Genomic DNA, 23200 nt, shown 5'->3' on the forward strand with positions numbered 1-23200 from the left:
ATGGGCTGTGTACAGCTGCAGCGATCGGTAAGCTGCTCTGACAGCTGATGGTTAAAGTTAGTGAGGGAGATATGAGTCTCCAGCTTCAGTGATTTTTGCAAATCATTCCAGTCATTGGCAGCAGAGAGGCGGCCAAAGTAGGTGGGGATGACCAGTGAAATATACCTGCTGGAGCGCATGCTACGAGGGTGGGTGTTGCTACGGTGACCAGTGAGCTGAGATAGGGCGGAGCTTTACATAGCAAAGTCTTATAGATGACCTGGAGCCAGTGGGTTTTGCGACGAATATGTAGCGAGGACCAGCCAACGAGAGCATACAAGTCACAGGGGTGGGGAGTATATTGGGCTTTGGTGATGAAACAGATGGCACTGTGATAGACTGCATCCAATTTGCTGAGTAGAGTGTTGGAGGCTATTTTGTAAATGACATCACCGAAGTCAAGGATCGGTAGGATAGTCAGTTTTACGAGGGTATGTTTGGCAGCGTGAGTGAAGGAGGCTTTGTTGCGAAATAGGAAGCCGATTCTAGATTTAATTTTGGATTAGAGATGCTTAATGTGAGTCTGGAAGGAGAGTTTAAAGTCTAGCCAGACACCTAGGTATTTATAGTTGTCCACATATTCTAAGTCAGAGACGTCCAGAGTAGTGATGCAGGTCGGGCGGGTGGGTGTGGGCAGCGATCGGTTGAAGTAGTTGGTGTACCAGGCGAGGCAGTTACTAGAAAAACCAAGGCTGTTGAGTCCGCCTATAAGAATGCGGTGATTGACTTAGTCGAAAGCCTTGGCCAGGTCGATGAAGATGGCTGCACAGTACTATCTTTTATCGATGGCGGTTATGATATTGTTTAGGACCTTGAGCGTGGCTGAGGTGCACCCGTGACCAGCTCGGAAACTGGATTGCATAGCGGAAAAGGTACGGTGGGATTCGAAATGGTTGGTAATCTGTTTGTTAACTTGGCTTTCGAAGACTTTAGAAAGGCAGGGCAGGATGGATATAGGTCTGTAACAGTTTGTGTCTAGAGTGTCTCCCCCTTTGAAGAGGGGGATGACTGCGGCCGCTTTCCAATCTTTAGGAATCTCAGACGATACGAAAGAGACGTTGAACAGACTAGTAATAAGGCTTGCAACAATGGCGGCGGATAATTTTAGGAAGAGAGGGTCCAGATTGTCTAGCCCAGCTGATTTGTAGGGATCCAGATTTTGCAGCTTTTTCAGAATATCAGCTGTCTGGATTTGGGTGAAGGAGAAGCGAGGGGCTTGGGCCAGTTGCTGTGGGGGGTGCAGAGCTGTCGGCCGGGGTTGGGGTAGCCAGATGGAAAGCATGGCCAGCCGTGGAGAAATGCTTATTGAAATTCTCTATTATCGTGGATTTATCGGTGGTGACAGTGTTTCCTAGCCTCAGTGCAGTGGGCAGCTGGGAGGAGGTGCTGTTATTCTCCATGGATTTTACAGTGTCCCAAAACTTTTTGGAATTAGTGCTGCAGGATGCAAAGTTTTGTTTGAAAAAGCTAGCCTTTGCTTTCCTAACTAACTGTGTATATTGGTTCCTGACTTCCCTGAAAAGTTGCATATCGCGGGGACTATCTGATGCTAGTGCAGTACGCCACAGGATGTTTTTGTGCTGGTCAAGGGCAGTCAAGTCTGGAGTGAAGCAAGGGCTAAATCTGTTCTTAGTTCTACATTTTTTGAAATGGGCATTGTATTTGTATTTATTATGGATCCCCATTAGATGCTGCCAAGGCAGCAGCTACTCTTCTTGTGGTCCACCAAAATTAAGGCAGTTTATACAATCTTAACATTACAATACATGCACAGATTTCACAACACACTGTGTGCTCTCAGGCCCCTACTCCACCACTACCACATATCTACAATACGAAATCTGTGCATACGTGTGTGTATAGTACATATGTTATTGTGCGTGTGTGTATGCATGTGTCTGTGCCTACGTTTGTGTTGCTTTACAGTCTTGCTTAGCAGGACAGAAAATGGTCCAATTCACACACTTATCAAGAGAACATCCCTGGTCATTCCTAATGCCTCTGATCTGGCAGACTCACTGAACACAAATGCTTTGTTTGTAAATTATGTCGGAATGTTGGAGTGTGCCCCTGGCGATCTGTAAAAAATATATTTAAAAAAATAAAAGGATTGTGCCGTCTGGTTTGCTTATTATAAGGAATCTTTATTATTCATACTTTTGCTTTTGATACTTAAGTATATTTTAGTAATTTCATTTACTTTTTATACTTAAGTATATTTAAGACCAAGTACTTTTAGACTTTTCCTCAAGTGGTATTTTACTGGATGACTTTCACTTTTACTTCATTTTCTATTAAGGTATCTTTACTTTTACTCAAGTATGACTATTGGGTACTTTTTCAACCACTGACCAACAAACACATTTGCGTCGACACATTTGCAGCTTTTCTTTTAGTATTTTGTATTATTTACCAAACAATAGACATTACCGGAATTCTGACATAATCACAGACAGACAGACAGACAGACAGACAGACAGACAGACAGACAGACAGACAGACAGACAGACAGACAGACAGACAGACAGACAGACAGACAGACAGACAGACAGACAGACAGACAGACAGACAGACAGACACATGGGTTCACAGACACGCACACATGCATGTGCACTATAAAATACACACCAGTTCCTCACAGGACCAGAGTAAGACATGTACAGTAGATGTGTGTTCTCCATTAAAACAGCAGAGGTACAGAGGCATCTATAGTCAATGAGTGGAATTGCATACAGTTGCATGAAACCCATAAAACGGAACTACCAGATCCTGCAGAACTACGGCTCAGAGTTCCGACTAACGGACGGACGGATGAGAGTTTTGATGTTGTATATTTACTCTACAGTAGTTTGTGTGGAAGTGGAAAACAAGCTCCTCTTAACCTGCAAAACATTTCCTCTGGTATGCTATAATTAAACAGAGAGCATGTGTTTGATGGAGGACAAATATTCATTCATGAACACTTACACACACTCCTAGGGAAGCACCTCTATCCTCTTTAACAGATCCACGGTCACCAGCAGCTCTGACTGCTGTGGTAGTGAGAATGCACTGTTACAAGAGTGTGTGTGCAATTACATGCTCTGAGATGTCCTCAAGGTTATGTAGAGATGCTGTTCTTTGAACTCATCCTTAATGGTGGGTTGTAATAAATAGTCAGAACATTTTCAGCTTTACTTCCTGGCACATTGTGGGTCAGAGGTAAAATAAACCTCAACAGATGCCAGTAAAGATGCCCACTCCCAACAAATAACTGAACACAAAACAGTTACAAACTTGCCACATTTAGTATCAAGGCTCCAAAGTAGTTGTACAGGTATTATATCTGCATGAAATGTTTTCTTTACATTGCCCTCACCATTCTGAGCTGTGCCTGCAGAATACACATGCAGAATAGCCAAGGCTGGGAAAGTATTGTCACCTCAGGATAAATTTGACAGACAGTACACGAACGCACATACTGTATATTTGTATATATTTATTTTATAAAAATAGTTACATTTACAAGTTTAGTAAAGTAGATATTGGTTTCAATAAAATAAGCTAATAACTATTACAAATACAAAAATAATTGTAATAAAACTACAATTGAGAGGCAAGAACAATCTACAAAAATGGATGAAACCACATGATGTAGACTGGCTTCGTCCAATAAGACACAATTGACAGAAAAGGAAAGAACATTTGCTTATTCAATTGTCCCAAATTCGAGTTGTCATTTCCTGCAATAGAGGAAGTGGGCGGATTGCTTCTCAGGAAGTGGGTGTGGCCCTGTGGCTAGGTTCCACTGACTTTCCATTTTCTGTTTAAACATGATAGTATTCCAAAGGCTCGCTAAAAACAGTGGTCTTTACAAACATGAATTAGCACATATGAAAAAGAGCACCATGTCTCCGAAAGACGTGTGTGTTAAATAGAGGTACAATCGTCCCGATGCCTCTGTTTGAAGGCGTTGTAATGACCAGTAGGAGATGGACGGACAGAACACACTTTATTGAGCTCACATAACACACACACACACACACACACACACACACACACACACACACACACACACACACACACACACACACACACACACACACACACACACACACACACACACACACATAGCAAGATGGGACGAGTAGAAGTGGTTTGCACTAAGGCTAGTGTTTGTCCTCATGCTGTCACTGCTGCTGAAGGTTATGAGAAAGAGGCAGGAATTGGGGATCTGCAAACCCCAAATGACTGCCTGTGATTAGCTGACCCCACGGTGTGATAAGGCAACCCGGCCTAGCAACAGAGGTGTGAAGTGCCAGTTTCTGACCCCCGGGTTTAGGCTCCGGCGGGGGTGGGGTGTCTACTTCGTGCAGTTAGAAGACACAGAGTTGTCGCTGTGTCCCAGGGCCATAGAGAGGGTTTTCTACAGCATTCATCTTTTATCATTCCCATTGAATATATTACATTTGTCTCTTATGAAAATACTTCGACAGAATAAACAATTCAATATATAAGGCACTATTACATGTGATGAGATTGTTCCTGATGGTCACCCGAGGGTCCTGCCTAAGGGGAGGGTAAAGACATAGAAAACTGTACAAAACCAGGCTCAAGGAGAGGGGTATATTTTGTGTGCATTCAGAGGAACAGTGCTAGTGATGGTGACCATTAGGGAATAAAAACAGGGGGGGGGGGCACTGTGGCGCACCTCAACACTGAACTTGTCTGCTGTTTTGGGCGGCAGCGGCTTCTTCTGGATGCTCCTCTTCATGATCATCTCCTCATTAGCATAAATGGGGGTGTCAATGTCATCTGAGTGGTAGCCTGACTGGTACCCACTCATCTGATTGGATGACTCAGAGGCCAGGGACTCCTTACTCTTACATCGCCGGATGTGGCTGGGGGAGGATGTGAGGAATTTATAACCCAATAAACAAATATAGTAACAAACAAATATACCAACACCATGAGAGTCCAGAGTATCACACAACACCATTAGGGGTGGGGGTTATGGTCCTGTCAACTCACCTGAAGTTAGGCGTGCGGTGAGGCTGATGGTCCAGACTCTTCATCTCCTCTGGTGATATGCTCATACCGCTGTCTGTCTGACACACCTGTAGGAAACACCCACATAGACTGTTCATTGACTGTTGATATGTGAGGGGGGGGGACACTGTGTGTGACCATGGAGACACTCACCATGACAATGCTATGCTCTACAGGGATGTCTTCAAAACTCTTCACACTGAGAGGTTGATTGCACCTGTCACTCTGCTGGGAGAGCCTATTAGTAGCAGTGAGGGGAGGGTCAACAGCTAGGCCCCACAAGTTAATCTAACAACTAAAAAGTGTTCATACAAATTGTGCAAATTTAGTCCATTAAATGGGGGTTTAATTTGTGACACATCAATGTGATGCTTGGTGTTAATTTGAGCGAGTGTGCATGCTTGCTGACCCGAGGATGATGGGGGTGCGTTGTCATAGTGCATCTGGGGGTCGGGTGTTTCCTCTCTGATGATCCTGGTGAAGGGGTTCCTGGGTTCAGGTCTGAGTGAGTTCCTCTCCACCTCCACTGCTGTCAGAGGGATGTAGTCCTTCCCATCCTAAAGATAAAAACACACCGATTACACTCTCAATCCTCACTCTCTCACCTCATATACACACACACACACACAATAAGATGAAGACACACACATACCTGTTATACCCTAAAAAAGTAACTAACACATGTACACACAGTCACCTGATGAGCGCTGGCCTGTAGGAGGTTTCCCAGATGTTCTACGAGCTCTGTGAAATTTGGTCTGTCTGTGGGTTTGTCCAGCCAGAAGTCCAACATGGTTTGATATCTAAGAGAGCAAATCACTACATTTAAGCAATAAACGCCCAAGGGTGTGTGGTATATTTCCCATATACCACAAACCCCTGAGGTGCCCTATTGCTATTATAAACTGTTTACTAGGGATGTGCAAGATTATTCGAATATCCAAACTGACATTAGTTTTCGAATGCTTGCGAGAGTATACATTTTTTTGAATAAAAAAATCACAGGCCTATTTTATCAATTAAAAGTCTTTGTCTAAATTAAATTATTTATGTGACAGGATATACCATGACATTTGAAATTCTCAATTTAATAAAACAAACATTTGAATGTAGTTTTTATGACTTATGGTGCACCCCATAAAAATATATACTTTAGCCTACACGGATTTCACATGTTTGTTGTTATTGTTGGCAAATCAATATGGCACTACAGTCAGAGGCTCCATGTGTAGGAAGGAGACGTGGGAGATCTCTAATCAATACAAATTGGAATAAAAATGACATATTTAAGTTAGCTAATTGAGAAGGAGTAGGCTACAACGAGCAACCATCAGCTATGTTGTTTAATCTGAATGGATTAAACAATGAAACTGAATGGATGGGAAACGCAGCTAAATAGCCTCAATTAGCCAAGATAGTTAGCTGGCTAACATGCCTGGCTATCTTAGCTAGCTTCTTTAGATCGATTTGATGCAGTAAAGACAGGCACTACAAGATGGGATGTCTAACTATTGCAAATCTGTATGGGTAATCTCTCTCCCTCCTGTGTCAAACACACCGACCCCTGCCCATCTCCCGCACTGCTCCAAGCAAACAGAGCTGCACCTCTCCCAAGTGGTGCAGGCTGCGCAGCAAGATAGTTCCCCAACTTATTTTTACACATATTTCAACTTTTAGGATATCTGAAAACATTTCATGATATTATTCAAATAGTGAAATTATTTAAAATGCCCATCCCTATTGGTTACCAACATAAATAGAACAAACAATTATTTTTGTGTCATACCTGTGGCATATTGTCAGATATATACACTGCTAAAATGCAGTTTCAGCCAATCAGCATCCAGAACCAAAACTACCGGGTTTATAATGCACTATAATACATTAAGTCCACATCAAGTTATCTATAGCCTCATGCAACAATGTTAATGTACAAAGTAGGATTCTGTATGTAATAACTCATTAGCCCAATCACATCTCAGTCGTGGCGTAGTCTGGCGCTCTCATCCTGGTCCATTCCTTCAGCCTCATCAATAGAAGGCCTCATCAATACAAACACCAGGGTAGGGCTGTGGTGGAGAGAACAACCATTACAATATCAGTTACAGTTAGGGTTAATCAAATCAAAGTTTGTCACGTGCACAGGACACAACAGTGGTACTGTTGGTAACCTGGCTCACCTAGAGAGATCTCCCAGAGCAGGACCCCAAAGGACCCCAAGTCACTCTGTGTGGTATAGACCCGGTCAAAGATGGTCTCAGGAGCCATCCATTTCAGATGGACCCACACCTGTAGAGAGAATCACAATTCATAGCACAGTTTATAAGACATCATAACCACTGTTAGTGACTGAGGTTACGTTGTGTTCTTAGTAACTTACTTCTCCCTTGCGGACGTAGTCGGGATCTTTGTAGGCGTCTCTGGCCAGACCAAAGTCACAGATCTTTACAATGTTGTTCTCTGAGAGCAGGATGTTCCTAGCTGCCAGGTCCCGATGGATGCACTTGCGAGAGGAGAGGAATTCCATGTCAGTTCCTCCACGGTCAGGTGCTCCTCCAACTCACAACTCTCTGCATGGGGTGAAATTGAGCATTTAGTAAAATCATACATTTCTTAACAAATACAGTGGTGAGTTTACATCACATCATACATTTTGAAATACAGTGGGGGAAAAAAGTATTTGATCCCCTGCTGATTTTGTACGTTTGCTCACTTACAAAGAAATGATCAGTCTATAATTTTAATAGTAGGTTTATTTGAACAGTGAGAGACAGAATAACAACCAAAAAATCCAGAAAAACGCATGTCAAAAATTTTATAAAATGATTTGCATTTTAATGAGGGAAATAAGTAAAATTTGACCCCTCTGCAAAACATGACTTAGTACTTGATGGTAAAACCCTTGTTGGCAATCACAGAGGTCCGGCGTTTCTTGTAGTTGGCCACCAGGTTTGCACACATCTCAGGAGGGATTTTGTCCCACTACTCTTTGCAGATCTTCTCCAAGTCATTAAGGTTTCGAGGCTGACGTTTGGCAACTCGAACCTTTCAGCTCCCTCCACAGATTTTCTATGGGGTTAAGGTCTGGAGACTGGCTAGGCCACTCCAGGACCTTAATGTGCTTCTTCCTGAGCCACTCCTTTGTTGCCTTGGCTGTGTGTTTTGGGTCATTGGCATGCTGGAATACCCATCCACGACCCATTTTCAATGCCCTGGCTGAGGGAAGGAGGTTCTCACCCAAGATTTGATGGTACATGGCCCTGTCCTTTGTCCCTTTGATGCGGTGAAGTTGTCCTGTCCCCTTAGCAGAAGAACACCCCCAAAGCATAACGTTTCCACCTCCATGTTTGACGGTGGGGATGGTGTTCTTGGGGTCATAGGCAGCATTCCTCCTCCTCCAAATACGGCAAGTTGAGTTGATGTCAAAGAGCTCAATTTTGGTCTCATCTGACCACAACACTTTCACCAGTTGTCCTCTGAGTCATTCAGATGTTCATTGGTAGACTTCAGATGGGCCTGTATATGTATTCTTGAGCAGGGGGACCTTGCGGGTCCGCTGCAGGATTTCAGTCCTTCACGGCGTAGTGTGTTAGCAATTGTTTTCTTGGTGACTATGGTCCCAGCTGCCTTGAGATCATTGACAAGATCCTCCCATGTAGTTCTGGGCTGATTCCTCACCATTCTCATGATCATTGCAACTCCACGAGGTGAGATCTTGCATGGAGCCCCAGGCCGAGGGATATTGACAGTTCTTTTGTGTTTCTTCCATTTGCGAATAATCACACCAAATGTTGTCACCTTCTCACCAAGCTGCTTGGTGATGGTCTTGTAGCCCATTCCAGCCTTGTGTAGGTCTACAATATTGTCCCTGACATCCTTGGAGAGCTCTTTGGTCTTGGCCATGGTGGAGAGTTTGGAATCTGATTGATTGATTGCTTCTGTGGACAGGTGTCTTTTTTTACAGGTAACAAGCTGCGGTTAGGAGCACTCCCTTTAAGAGTGTTCTCCTAATCTCAGCTCGTTACCTGTATAAAAGACACCTGGGAGGCCAGAAATCTTTCTGATTGAGAGGGGGTCAAATACTTATTTCCCTCTTTAAAATGCAAATCAATGTATAACATTTTTAACATTGCGTTTTTCTGGATATTTTTGTTGTTATTCTGTCTCTCACTGTTCAAATAACCCTACCATTAAAAGTATAGACTGATCCTTTCTTTGTCAGTGGGTAAACGTACAAAATCAGCAGGGGATCAAATACTTTTTTCCCCCACTGTACATTTAAACTCAGTTTTTCACAATTCCTGACATTTAATCCCACTAACAATTCCCTGTCTTAGATCACCACTTTATTTTAAGAATGTTAAATGTCAGAATAATATTAGAGAGAATGATATATTTCAGCTTTTATTTCTTTCATCACATTCCCAGTGGGTCAGAAGTTTACATACACTCAATTAGTATTTGGTAGCATTGCCTTTAAATTGTTTAACTCGGGTCAAACGTTTCTGGTAGCCTTCCACAAGCTTCCCACAATAAGTTGGGTGAATTTTGGCCCATTCCTCCTTACAGAGCTGGTGTAACTGAGTCAGGTTTGTTGGTCTCCTTGCTCGCACACGCTTTTTCAGTTCTATAGGATTGAGGTCAGGGCTTTGTGATAGCCACTCCAATACCTTGACTTTGATGTCCTTAAGCCATTTTGCCACAACTTTGGAAGTATGCTTGGGGTCATTGTCCATTTGGAAGACCCATTCGCGAGCAAGCTTTAACTTCCTGACTGATGCCTTAAGATGTTGCTTCAATATATCCACATAATTGTCCTTCCTCATGGTACCATTTATTTTGTGGAGTGCACCAGTCCCTCCTGCAGCAAAGCACCCCACAACTTGATGCTGCCACCCCTGTGCTTCACGGTTGGGATGGTGTTCTTCCACTTGCAAGCTTCCCCCTTTTTCCTCCAAACTTAACAATCGTCATTATGGACAAACAGTTCTATTTTTGTTTCATCAGACCAGAGGACATTTCTCCAAAAAGTATGATCTTTGTCTCCATGTGCAGTTGCAAACCGTAGTCTGGCTTTTTTCTGATGGTTTTGGAGCAGTGTCTTCTTCCCTGCTGAGCGCCCTTTCAGGTTATGTCGATATAGGACTCATTTTGCTGTGGATATAAATACTTTTGTACCCGTTTCCTCCAGCATCTTCACAAGGTCCTTTGCTGTTGTTCTGGGATTTATTTGCACTTTTCACACCAAAGTACATTCATCTCTAGGAGACAGAACGCGTCTCCATCCTGAGCAGTATGATGGCTGCGTGGTCGCATGGTGTTTATACTTGCGTACTATTGTTTGTACAGATGAACATGGTACCTTCATGCGTTTGGAAATTGCTTCCAAGGATGAACCAGACTTGCGGAAGTCTACAATTTGTTTTCTGAGGTCTTGGCTGATTTCTTTTGATTTTCCCATGATGTCAAGCAAAGAGGCACTGAGTTTGAAGGTAGGCTTTGAAATACATCCACAGGTACACCTCCAATTGACTCAAATGATGTCAATTAGCCTTTCAGAAGCTTCTAAAGCCATGCATCATTTTCTGGAATTTTCCAAGTTGTTGAACAGCACAGTCAACTTTGTATGTAAACTTCTGACCCACTGGAATTGTGATACAGTGAATTATAAGTGAAATAATCTGTCTGTAAACAATTGTTGGAAAAATTACTTGTGTCATGCACAAAGTAGATGTCCTAACCGACTTGCCAAAACTATAGTTTGTTAACAAGAAATGTGTGGAGTGGTTGAAAAATGAGTTTTAATGACTCCAACCTAAGTGTATGTAAACTTCCGATCACTGTAGGTGACATGTACAGTATTTGCATGTGGCTAGTATGATTTAGAGCTGCAGTACCACCTTCCTCCTCTTTGTGGCTGACAGCACTCTCCTCTCCCTGTCTGGAGCAGACTGCTGTCCCAGTGCAGATATCCAGGTGGGTGCTGGTCCCAAAACCCAGGTCCCCCTCAGTCACGTCCTCCCCCATCCGCTCCAACTGACCACACCGCGGCCTCCTCCTCTGTTACCATGGAGAAGTTGCATGTTAATGGATCAAGGACCAAAAGTCCAAATGAAAAACTGGGCTGGAAAACTCCTATCCCTAAAAATACAACATAAAATGGAAGCTATAGTTCAGTGGATCAGGCAGACAATGTGTAGGTGTTGTAGAGAACCGTTGTGTAATGGTCTGGGATCAGTGTAACCACATCAGAGGCAACCTGGGCTTTATAGGCTGTTGTAGCTGGGGCTCTGCACATTTACTTTGAAGGGGCTGTACTCTCCACGCTTGCTTTGTAAGTAGCTGGAAAGGTTGATCTTTTTACAGTACTCCATAATCACCATTAATGGACTTGAGGGGAGATGGAGGGACAAAGGGAGAGGGAGGGAGAAAATGTTAAATATCAGAGGAAGATCATCACTTCATTGGAGCACTGTAGAATGTTTGTGTGGAGCAAATAAGGAAAGCGAAGAAGTGAGAAAGAGAGAGAGGCCATGGAAACAGAGGCCCTCTTCCCCAATTGCCGGAACATGGCTTCATCTCTGGGGTTGAGGAGATATACAATTAGAACAGACAGAGCATGCTCGTTAAACTCTGCCTCTCACCGCTAATTAAGTAGATACTTCGTGATGAGTTCCTCTTCTTGAACTGCACTGTTGGTTAAGGGCTTGTAAGTAAGCATTTCACGGTAAGGTCTACACTTGTATTCAGCACATGTGACAAATAAAGTTTGATTTGATTTTGATTTGATGAACACAATGTGTAGAACACAAGTGGACGAGGAGCAGGAAGGGGGGTGAAGAAAGGTAGAACCAGAGTTGGCTAGAGAGGATATAAATACAAAAGAAAGGTGGAGGGTATTGGCAGGGGAAAAGTGAAATATGTGAGTGTGAAGACTCACTCCCTGGTTTGGTGCAGGCCCCCAGCAGGTTGACCACATTGAGATGGTGGCCGACGTGGATGAGGATCTTCAGCTCTGACATCAGCGCACGGTACTCACTGGAGGTGGCTCCCTCTGTGGTGGGCAGAGATAACACTCAATCAGCTCATTCAGTGTTTTAGTGTGTATGTTGCTTTCATGTGTGTAGGAGATTAGAAGGAGTTGTATTCACCTTTCAGCATCTTGACTGCCACTGTGGTACAGGTACTGGCCTTCTAGATTTACATTTTAGTCATTTAGCAGACGCTCTTTTCCAGAGCGACTTACAGTAGTGAATGCATACATTTCATACATTTAATTTAATTTCATGCATTTTTTTGTACTGGCCCCCCGTGGGAATTGAACCCACAACCCTGGCGTTGCACACACCATGCTGGCGTTGCAAACACCATGCTCTACCAACTGAGCCACAGGGGACCAGGGGACCAGTACTTCTCTATGCCAAAGGCAGCTGCCTCTACTACCTGTCTAAAGCTCCTCACCCCAATTGGTCCCCTTTAAAACACACCATATATCATTTCAGAAGTTAGTTCTTTCATGTACTCAATGTGATCACACTGTGCCTCGGTTATGTCTATCTGTCGGTCAGTCACAGGTCTCACCCCTGGGGTGAGATCGTCTTGTTAACATGGTTGTCTTGTTAACATTTCATAAGGTGTACACCCAATACCTTCGTTAAGGCTGCTGCACATTTTCATGAGGACAAGAGGTAATCCCTCTACCCATATCATTCCTGTGGAATGGCATAGTTTGGCAAGGGAGCCTTTCAGGGTCTGATTAGCCCTGTCAGTAACTCCCGTTACTCCGCAGGTGATAGATGGACACAAACTTCTGGCCAACACCCATCATTTTGGCTACTTGGGCAACCACATCTCCTATGAGATGGGTCCCATTGTCTGCAGACAAAACCTCAGGCCCTCCGGACCTGGGTATGATTTCCCTGACTAGTAATTTTGCAACTGTTCGCATCACAGTTGGTAGTGGGATTTACTTCCACCCCCCTGGTAAACCTGTCAATTATCACCAGGCAGTATCTCTTTCTTTCTTTTCGCCCTACCATGTCTATGAAATCCATAGCAATGTGGACAAAAGGTCCTTTTGGAGGGGAACTTCCCTGGTTGCAGTGGAGTTCCCTTGTCTATGTTACATAACAAACATGTTGCGCAATGATAAATTAACTGTTTTATGTGCTGATTCAAATTTGGGCAAAACCATTGGGACAAAATCTTCTCCTCCATTCTCCTCCTCCATATCCCCCCTTGACGAATGGCTCACTCCATGAGCCAATCGGCAAATAGTAGAGATCATGGTTGATGGTAAACAGGGCATGCCATACATAAGATGTAGCCATAAGCCAGACCTAGGACAGAGAGCACACCCTCTCTCCCTCCACACCTGGTGATTGAGAATATCAGCCTGCTGCTGTTTCTCAAGATCAGTAGTTTCAGATGACACAATCGACAAAAAACAAAATGCATGTGTGTGACAACGGGAAGCAGCCATCTTGGCCGCCTCATCAGCTATGCTGTTATCAATACTTAGCATAATCACTCCAACCGGTGTGTGCCTCAACCTTAACAAAAGCCCATGTGTTAGGTTTTCACATAGTTTCAATCAACTGTTCAACATCAGGTCTGTTTTTAATAGGTGTGCCTGTGGTATTAGTAAACCCTCTTGTTCTCCAAACCCCAATAGCATATGCTGTGTCTGAGTAGACAGTAAGGGCCTTCCCTTTCCCCAATTCACAAGCTGTGTTCAGAGCTAATAAATCTGCCTGTTGCGCTGATAAATGTTCTGGTAGGGGCTGTATAACCTCAATATCACCTCCCACATCTACTACAGCAAATCCTACATGTTTCTTCCCTGTGCTTTGATCTATATAAGCAGAACCATCAACGAACAGCACCATGTCAGAGTCAAGCAGAGGTTCATCAAACAAGTCTTTGTCCAGAACACATTCCTGGGCTGTCCCGATGCCCCTGTTATTGTTAGAGGTGATTTGCTCAGGGAAGCCCGAACACCTTGTCCAGGTTTGCCTAAACAGGAACAGTGAGCTCCAGTGTCTATTAGAAATGGTTGGTCATGTCCATTAACATTAAGAGTAGCCATTGGCTCTTCTCTTCCATCATTGAATTCATACTGGAGCAGGGGAGTCGGGTGCCTTCATTGTTGATTCTGAGGAAAATAAGAACTGTTGGTGTTCTAATTTTCCATTGGCCATGGCTGTCCTCTGTCATTAACTTGTCCTCCTTGTCCATAGGGCATAGGTAGTCCCTGGGGATCATTTCCAGCTCCGGGCGAGTGGGACTGTGGCTGAGTTTCCTCTTCCTCTGCCTGACCCAAAGTTTCCTCTGCCCCTGTTGTAAGCTCTTCCCCTTCCATTTCCCCCACACTGCAAACTCACATGCCCAACAGCCCACAGGTCCAGCATTGAGTGTTGTTCCAGTCACAAAGGGCTCTGGCGGGCCCACCTCCTCTTCCAGTCCATGTTTGTGGGTCACCATAATGCTGAGTGGTGAAAAGCACATACCCTGCAGGCACCAGGTTAACAGGTGTGACTGATGTGACTGTGGGGGAGCTGCAGGCTGCGGTTGTGGTGAGCCTGCAGAAACAACTTGATCAGATGTCTAGGGTCTTCCAGTCTGTTCCTTTTTTGTAGAGTGAGTTGGGGTGGCGAGGGAAATCTCCCTCCATGAACTGTGCCCCTTTTTTTCTTTCATCCAATTCTATTGTTCTCATGCCGCTTGTTGCTGCTGTTGTGTCATCCACCTCCTTCATCAGCGTCCCCTTGAGGATAATTCATTTTCTTCTGTCAGTGGTATGAGAGGGTAGATCTGTGTATAGTCACCCGGGCTCCTCTGGGTTGATTTTCATACGGCGGCGCAGTGGGGAGTACTCCTGTTCTGCCTCTGTCCTGACTCATTTCTTTCCTCCCACACTCCATTGTTCTCTCCAGATTTAGTTTGGTCATGGTAGCCTTGTTCATGAAGATCTGTCCTTCCAGCATCATCATTCCTATCACAGTTTCTGATACAATGGTACTTTTCTTCATCCCCTACTTTTTGTCAATTTTTCTTGTCTGAATTATCTCCTTGACTAAATCCAACTTAGTCTTGTTGAATGAACCATCCCTTGGATATCTATTTTCTCCTGCCATCTCTGTCCAGACATGCCATTTCTTAAAAGTTCATGTAAATTCCACAGCAGGAAACGTCTTTTGCATATATTCAACAGGCATGACAGGCTTCATTGCACCTATCTCCTCATTCTGTTTTGACTGTGCCATGGTGCTCAGGCTTTTTATTTAGATAGTCTGCATGTGATGTGTTGTCCAATTTCTATAGGGTTATCCTAAAGTGGGTGTAATATGTAGGAATATGCCTATATAAATTATTCTCTATCTCCTTTCAGTGTGTGTTAAACAACAGTGGGTTATACTGTAAGCCTAATTCTACTCTCACTTACTCCAGGCTATAGTAAATGGTTCTACTAAACTCAAATATATTTCACACACAGCCTCACAGAGACAACCGCATGATAGACTTCAATTCCTAATATTATATCTTAAGGGTGTAGAGTAACAGTAATATGTTATACACCAGTGTCCCTGGTGATAGCATCACAAAGTAATTTTCTATGAAAATCTCTACAGAACTTCCTTGTAATACTTTTACTGGTATACTAAGGGTTGTACATTTCCTATATGTCCTATGGTAGGAAAGTGTCACTAAAAAATATGTTCAACCTTTTATTCAAATAACTTCTGTCCTACTCCTAACTTTTTATTCCACCATTGGGCCATTACCCAATAAACCCCACCATAATCCACAGACAAACAAACAATGAAACATACAACATACTATTCATAAACAACTCAACTCATTCACTTGGTAAATTTCATACAGAATTACCACTATTCATAAACAACTCAACTCATTCACTGGGTAAATTTCACACAGAATTACCACTATTCATAAACAACTCAACTCATTCACTGGGTACCTCTACAAAAATAAAAAATTAACCACCCTCCCATAGGTCAAGGTAGCCTGGGTAATTGTCGCTGAATTACCTCTACAAAATAAAAAATAACTAGTATTCAGTAATGGTCGCTGCATTACTACCCGAAATAAAATAGATGATTAACGCTGAATCACCTCTGCAAAACTAACTAGTATTCAGTAATGGTTGTTGCATTACTACACAAAATAAAATAAATGAACCACCTCTTCAGAACCAAAGCAACTAGTATTGGGTAATTGTCGCTGAATTACCTCCACAAGAAAAAAAATATATGATTATTATCGCTAAACCACATCTCCAAAATAGAATAACTAGTATTCAGTAATGGTCACCGCATTACCACCCAAAATAAAATAGAAGAGATGATTATTACAGAACCACCTCTCCAAAACCAAAATATTATTAAGTAATGATCACTGCATTACCTCCCAATATATAATGTATGATTATCGCTGAACCACCTCTTCAAAACCAAAATATTATTAAGTAATGATCACTGCTGTACCTCCCAATATATAATGTATGATTATCGCTGAACCACCTCTTCAAAACCAAAATAATTAGTATTGGGTAATTATCACTGAATTACCTCTACAAAATAAAAAAATTGATAATTGTCACTGAACCACCTCTCCAAAATAAAATAACTAGTATTCAGTAATGGTCGCCCGTATTACCACCCAAAATAAAATAGAAGAGATGATTATTACAAAACCAACTCTCCAAAACAAAATAACTAGTATTCAGTAATGGTCACCTGCACTACCACCCAAAATAAAATAGAGGATTATTACTGAATCACCTCTCAAAAAATAAAAAACTAGTATTCAGTAATGGTCACCCGCATTACCACCCGAAATAAAAATTAAAATCATCAATCATTCATTTCATTCATCATATATTAACATCATGCATTTCACAAATAGCACGTTATGTAATTTCTCCAATCAGAATTCGACTTTATCCGATTCAAAGTGTATGTATATATTTTAGAGTGAGTGAGGTGCCACTTACTTGTTAGAGGGAAACCACACCAGTGAATGCCAATTAATTACAGACTTAGATTAAACAGGTGTCTGCTTACCTTGTTTAATTTAGAGCTCTGGCACCATGGTGTAGAATCTCATTCCTGGCAAGCTTGCCAAATGTTGGGGTTCGTTCCTTGTTCCTTGTCAATCATTGGCTCAAAAAATTTGCATTCAGAAAATATCTTTAAGTAAATCAATCAAAAACCTTTATTAATGCAATTGCAGACAGAAGTTGACAACGAGAACATAGCACACATGTTTCCGAGGAAGTTCTGCAAAATAGGAAAGGGTCCAAGTTGTTTTATTATGCTTTCAGTCAACCCCTAGTGATGTAACTGCCTACGTCAATACCTTCTACTCATGTGACCAAGCCCATGCATACACAGCTATACAAACAATAGTTGCAGTGTTATCTAAAGGCTCAGCAGTAAATGTCCACTCCCCTAGTCAATTTATAGTGCTATGTCTGACTAGTCTCATCTCTTTCACTCCCCTGCAGGGTTCTGTGTCTATGAATCTCTTTTATCTTTGAGGCGCTTTCTCACAGACACTCTGTTTTGACTTCAATAACTCACATATCTCTCAGACCGTTTCTTATAGGAAGCAGAGACTAGAAAAGAACTGTTGAACAATATTATACCTTACAATGCATATATATATATATATATATATATATATATATATAAAATCTGTGGTCTAGGACCCTTCCCCTTCTATTAATACAACAGAAGCATAATCAATTATTATAATACATCAAACATTTGGTACAGCCCCTATCATGACCCTAAGGTGAACCCCATCAGGATAACGAAGACGATGAGTAGCCAGAAGAACATGGCGATGACCACAGAGCCAATAGGAACAATCAGCTACACGTTAGTCTTCTCCTCCCTTCCTATACTCAATACAATAACCAGAGTGAGATCAATGACACTATATACAGTACACTGTACAAGGGTATTTATCTCTTAATTAATCAATCATTATGTAAGTATGTCAGTGTCACGGGCTGGCTCGAAGAACAACAGGAGAGGTAGAGTCAGGCGCAGGAGACAGAGAGTTCGTGACCACACTTCTTTATTTGAAGCAACTGGATGTGGTTGTCAAAGTATAGGGGCGCAGCCCTGAAATATTCTGCGATGGTGTACACAAAGAAAATAAACCACTGGCAGAAGGAAAACTCAGTACACGTTCTTTTCGCACAACAAAACCCGGACAAGCAACACAATCACGTACAACCACATACATCCTACGCTAACCTAAATAACCCCCCCTTACTAATGACTAACCCAAAACAGGTGCGTGCCTACCTAGACCTAACCAAACGAAAGTGAAACATAAAGGGATCGATGGTAGCTAGTAGGCCGGCGACGACGACCGCCGAGCTCCGCCCGGCCGAGGAGGGGCGCCACCATCCGTCACTGTCGTGACAGTACTCCCCCCCTGACGCGCGGCTTCCGCAGCGCGCCGACGCCGGCCTCGAGGACGCCCCGGAGGGCGAGGCGCAGGGCGATCCGGATGGAGGCTGTGGAACTCCCGGATGAGCGCTGGGTCCAGTATGTCTTCCACCGGTACCCAGCACCTCTCCTCCGGGCCGTACCCCTCCCAGTCCACGAGGTACTGCAGGCCCCTCGCCCGGCGTCTGGAGTCCAAGATGGACCGGACTGTGTACGCCGGGGGCCCCCCGATGTCCAGGGGGGGTGGAGGGACCTCCCGTACCTCATTTTCCTGCAGCGGACCAGCTACCACCGGCCTGAGGAGAGACACATGAAACGAGGGGTTAATACGATAATAAGAAGGAAGTTGTAATCTGTAACACACCTCGTTTATTCTCCTCAGGACTTTAAATGGCCCCACAAACCGCGGACCCAGCTTCCGGCAGGGCAGGCGGAGGGGCAGGTTCCGGGTCGAGAGCCAGACTCTCTCCCCTGGGGTGAACACGGGGGCCTCGCTGCGGTGCCGGTCAGCGCTCGCTTTTTGTCGCTCCCTGGCTCGTTCCAGGGATTCCTGCACAGCGTTCCAGGTCTCCCTTGAGCGCTGCACCATTCCTCCACCGCAGGGGCCTCCGTCTGGCTCTGATGCCATGGCCCCAGGACCGGCTGATAACCCAACACACATTGGAATGGTGACATGTTGGTGGAGGAGTGGCGCAAAGAGTTCTGAGCCATTTCGGCCCATGGCACGAACCTTGCCCACTCCCCTGGCCGGTCCTGGCAGTAGGACCGCAGGAACCTGCCCACCTCCTGGTTTACCCTTTCCACCTGCCCATTACTTTCGGGGTGAAACCCCGAGGTCAGACTGACCGAAACCCCCAGTCGCTCCATAAACGCCCGCCACACTCGGGACGTGAACTGGGGGCCTCGATCTGAGACGATATCCTCGGGCACCCCGTAGTGCCGGAAGACGTGGGTGAATAAGGCTTCCGCGGTCTGCAGGGCCGTAGGAAGACCGGGTAACGGAAGCAGACGGCAGGACTTAGAAAACCGGTCCCCAACGACCAGGATCGTAGTGTTGCCCTGAGACGGCGGGAGATCGGTCAAGAAATCCACCGCCAGGTGGGACCATGGTCGTTGTGGAACCGGGAGGGTGTTGTAATTTCCCTCTAGGCAGGTGCCTGGGAGCCTTACTCTGAGCGCACACCGAACAGGAGGTGACATAGTGCCTCACGTCCCTCACCAAGGTGGGCCACCAGTATCTCCCACTAAGACCACGCACTGTCCGCTCAACCCCTGGGTGACCCGAGGAGGGAAGCGTGTGAGCTCACCGAATCAGCCGATCGCGAACACCGAGCGGAACGTACTTACGACCCACTGGACACTGCGGAGGAGTAGGCTCCGTCCGTAACGCCCGCTCGATGTCCGCGTCCACCTCCCAGACCACCGGTGCCACCAGGCAGGAGGCTGGAAGTATGGGCGTGGGATCGGTGGACCGTTCCTCGGCGTCATGGAGACGAGACAGTGCGTCGGCCTTAGTGTTCCAGGAACCTGGGATATACGAGATGTTAAACCGAAATCTCGTAAAGAACATCGCCCACCTGGCTTGACGCGGGTTCAGTCTCCTCGTCGCCCGGATGTACTCCAGATTGCGGTGGTCAGTCCAGATGAGAAAAGGGTGACGCGCCCCCTCAAGCCAATGTCTCCACACCTTCAGTGCTCTGACCACAGCCAACAGCTCCCTGTCCCCCACATCATAGTTACATAGTTATGAAGGGCAAAGAGGGGTCCGGGTGCGCCAGCACCGGAGCCTCGGTGAACAAAACCTTCAGACGACTAAAGGCCCTGTCCGCCTCCGCGGACCACTGCAACCGCACCCGGCCCCCCTTCAACAGTGAGGTAATGGGAGCCGCCACCTGCCCAAAGCCCCGGATAAAGCTCCGGTAGTAATTGGCAAATCCCAAAAACCACTGCACCTCCTTCACCGTGGTGGAAGTCGGCCAATTACGCACGGCTGAGACGCGGTCACATTCCATCACTACCCCTGATGAGGAAATGCGATACCCCAAGAAAGAGACGGCTGGTTTGGAAAACTCACATTTCTCAGCCTTGACGTATAGGTCATGCTCCACCAGTCGCCCAAGCACTTTACACACCAGAGACACATGCTCGGCGCGTGTAGCGGAGTAGACCAGAATGTCATCGATGTACACCACTACACCCTGACCGAGCAGGTCCCGGAGAATCTCGTCCCCAAAGGATTGAAAGACAGCGGGAGCAGTCTTTAACCCATACGGCATGACGAGGTACTCATAATGGCCAGATGTGGTACTAAATGCAGTTTTCCACTCGTCCCCTCCTCGGATACGCACCAGATTATATGCGCTCCTGAGATCCAATTTCGTGAAGAAGCGCGCCCCGTGAAATGACTCCATCGCCGAGGCGATGAGAGGTAGTGGGTAACTGAAACCCACTGTGATGGCATTTAGACCTCTATAGTCAATGCACGGGCGCAGACCTCCCTCCTTCTTCTTCACGAAAAAGAAGCTCGAGGAGACGGGTGAGTGAGATGGCCGAATGTATCCCTGCCTCAAGGACTCAGTGACGTATGTCTACATAGCCGCTGTTTCCTCCTGAGACAGGGGATAAACGTGAATACGAGGAAGGGCAGCGCCCACCTGGAGGTTTATCGCACAGTCTCCTCGTCGATGAGGTGGTAATTGGTTCGCCTTCGTTTTAATGAAGGCGATAGCCAAATCGGCATACTCTGAGGGAATGCGCACGGTGGAGACTTGGTCTGGACTCTCCACCGTAGTCGCACCGATGGAAACTCCTATGCACCTGCCCGAGCACTCATTTGACCACCCCTTAAGAGCCCTCTGTCCCCACGAAATCTTAGGGTTGTGAGTGGCTAGCCAGGGAATCCCTAGAACCACTGGAAACGCTGGGGAATCGATGAGGAAAAGACTAATCCGCTCCTCATGACCCCCCCGCATTACCATGACCAGAGGCACAGTGACCTCCCTGACCAGCCCTGACCCTAGTGGTCGACTGTCTAGGTCGTGCACGGGGAAGGGTTGGTCCAACTGGACCAGGGGAATCCCTAACTTAGCCGCGACCCCACGGTCCATAAAACTCCCTGCTGCGCCTGAATCGACTAGCGCCATAAACCGGGAGTGAGGGGAGAAACAAGGAAAAGACACTGACACATACATGTGACGGACAGGGGGCTCTGGGTGAGGCTGGTGCTGACTCACCTGAGGTGTCAAAGGAGCGCTCTGCCTGCCGTCTGGACTCCTAGGGGAGTCTCCCCAGCACCGGTCCACAGTGTGCCCTCTGCGACCACATGAGGTGCAGGAGCGACCTCCCCCTCCAGTCTTCCTGGCTGCTGCCCCCCTATCTCCATAGGCGTGGGAGCAGGAGGGCTGGAGGGTGGAATGAGCAGGGCCCGGGTCGGACATCCGCGGGCGGCCAGCAGATTGTCCAGTCGGATGGACAGATCCACCAGTTGGTCCAGTGTGTGGGTCGTGTCCCGACAGGCTAATTCCCGGCGGACGTCCTCCCTCAAACTACAACGGTAGTGATCTATAAGGGCCCTCTCATTCCACCCTGCTCCCGCGGCCAGGGTCCGGAACTCGAGAGCGAAATCCTGCGCACTCCTCGTCTCCTGCCTCAGGTGAAACAGCCGCTCACCCGCCGCTCTCCCCTCCGGGGGATGATCGAATACTGCCCGAAAGCGGCGGGTGAACTCTGGGTAGTTGTCCCTGGCTGAGTCCGGACTGTCCCACACGGCGTTTGCCCATTCCAGGGCCTTACCCGTGAGACAGGAGACGAGGACGCTGACGCTCTCCTCCCCCGAGGGAGAGGGACGAACGGTCGCCAGGTATAACTCCAACTGGAGTAAGAAGCCCTTACACCCAGCGGCCGTTCCATCGTACTCCCTGGGGGGAGCGAGTTTCACCCCACTGGTACTGGGGGCTGTGGGTGCTGGGGGGGGGCGCAGGCTGCTGGCCTGCCGCGTTCGGGGGGCCGAGAGCGCGTCGGTCCCAGCTCTCCAGGCGCGCCAACACCTGATCCATGGCGTTCCCCAGCCGGTGGAGCAGGGTGGAGTGTTGGTCTACGGTTTCCTCCATGGACATGGCTGGCGCTGAAGCTCCTGCTGACTCCATTAAGTTGGGGTACGTGATTTCTGTCGCGGGCTGGCTCGAAGAACAACAGGAGAGGTAGAGTCAGGCGCAGAAGACAGAGAGTTCATGACCACACTTTTTTATTTGAAGCAACTGGATGTGGTCGTCAAAGTATAGGGGCGCAGCCCTGAAATATTTTGCGATGGTGTACACAAAGAAAATAAACCACTGGCAGAAGGAAAACTCAGTACACGTTCTTTTCGCACAACAAAACCCGGACAAGCAACACAATCACGTACAACCACATACATCCTACGCTAACCTAAATAACCCCCCCTTACTAATGACTAACCCAAAACAGGTGCGTGCCTACCTAGACCTAACCAAACAAAAGTGAAACAAAAAGGGATCGATGGTAGCTAGTAGGCCGGCGACGACGACCGCCGAGCTCCGCCCGGCCGAGGAGGGGCGCCACCATCCGTCACTGTCGTGACAGTCAGCCAGAACTTATTTATCTAAAACAATTTCATAACAGACAGCTTT

The 23200-nt window shown here is 46.0% G+C and overlaps 1 long non-coding RNA gene and 1 pseudogene across 1 annotated transcript; both read right to left on the reverse strand.

The window, feature by feature from the left end:
- Positions 1 to 3500: 3500 nt before the first annotated feature.
- Positions 3501 to 23200, reverse strand: part of LOC115158967 (vascular endothelial growth factor receptor 2-like) — a 29106-nt pseudogene continuing 9406 nt past the window's right edge.
- On the reverse strand, positions 10972 to 12328 carry LOC115158531 (uncharacterized). The gene is made up of 2 exons (XR_003868684.1): positions 12008 to 12328; positions 10972 to 11127 (listed from the first exon to the last, which is right to left on the reverse strand). It is a non-coding gene; the product is annotated as an uncharacterized LOC115158531 (long non-coding RNA).

This window comes from Salmo trutta, chromosome 22 (genome assembly GCF_901001165.1).
Source record: "Salmo trutta chromosome 22, fSalTru1.1, whole genome shotgun sequence".
In the NCBI taxonomy this organism is placed as follows: domain Eukaryota; kingdom Metazoa; phylum Chordata; class Actinopteri; order Salmoniformes; family Salmonidae; genus Salmo; species Salmo trutta.